Genomic DNA, 375 nt, shown 5'->3' on the forward strand with positions numbered 1-375 from the left:
ATTCATAGCTATTATTTTTGTGTGCGTGTGTGTGTATAATAAACAAATAGAATGAATAATGGAATAACGAAAAGATGAATACAAATAAAGACGAATCCCCCTCCTCTTTCCTTAGAAAAACGCCTCTCTTACGCAAATACAAAATCCCTCCACCGAAAGTTGAATGTGAAGTCATCCCTTCGGCAGGTTATACAGGAAGCTTTTCCTCCAAGACCTGTTATGCAGAGAGATGTGGAAAGCCTTTCAAAGCATTGTCGAAGAATGTAAACTGCTGACTCAATTCTATGAGCGTAAACATGAACACACGAACAGGAGAATCTTGAAGGAAAAAAATCGCAAAATGTTTATGAGACAGAAACAGGACGAGAAACCAAA

Source organism: Penaeus monodon, chromosome 21 (assembly GCF_015228065.2).
Source record: "Penaeus monodon isolate SGIC_2016 chromosome 21, NSTDA_Pmon_1, whole genome shotgun sequence".
In the NCBI taxonomy this organism is placed as follows: Eukaryota; Metazoa; Arthropoda; class Malacostraca; order Decapoda; family Penaeidae; genus Penaeus; species Penaeus monodon.